Source organism: Balearica regulorum, chromosome 1 (genome assembly GCF_011004875.1).
Source record: "Balearica regulorum gibbericeps isolate bBalReg1 chromosome 1, bBalReg1.pri, whole genome shotgun sequence".
NCBI classification, from domain to species: domain Eukaryota; kingdom Metazoa; phylum Chordata; class Aves; order Gruiformes; family Gruidae; genus Balearica; species Balearica regulorum.
The window spans coordinates 150581937-150582638 of NC_046184.1; positions in this window are offsets into that span (position 1 = coordinate 150581937).

Here is a 702-nt window from a genome sequence, read left to right on the forward strand (position 1 = left end):
CCAAAGGCCATATCTATGATTGATAGCTATGGAAAAAAAAAAAAAAAAAAGAAAAAAGAAAACAAAATACAACCAAGTTACTTCCACAAGCAAAATGTCAACAGGACTTGATCCTTCAAGTAAAATTTATTTTCATGGAAATCATCAGATGCTCCTTCCCCACTTTTGCAATTTGTAGACAGTAGTATTGTGCACTAAATTGGATCTATAATCAGTGAAGCAAACAGCTCATTTTCAGACACTGAGGTTATTGTTTCTGAGCCTACAATTTCTAGATAAAATATTCCTATCACAGTCATACATTTTACTTTCATATTCTTAACATTTGTGAATAACACTTATTTGACAGGGTTTTTTACCTCGTTTGCATGAGATGTGTTCATAAAATCAAGATTAATAACATAGCTGAGATGTCAAAAAAAGTTATGATTTCATCTATATTTGTTCATATGGGATAGTATGCGTATTATAAATAAAACATACTTTTGTGAACCTGAACTGAATGTAAACATTAAGTGGATCAAATAAAGTAAAAGATTTAGTCTTTTATTTTCATATAGTGCAACAATTTAGGATTTCAAATATAAGCACCATAGGAAAAAAAAAATTGTTATTCATTTTTCCTTCTGCCCTTCAAGTGTATTTGATCAAGTACCATGTGCAGTTAGACAGTAAGTTATTGTAAGTCTGCTATTAACCAGG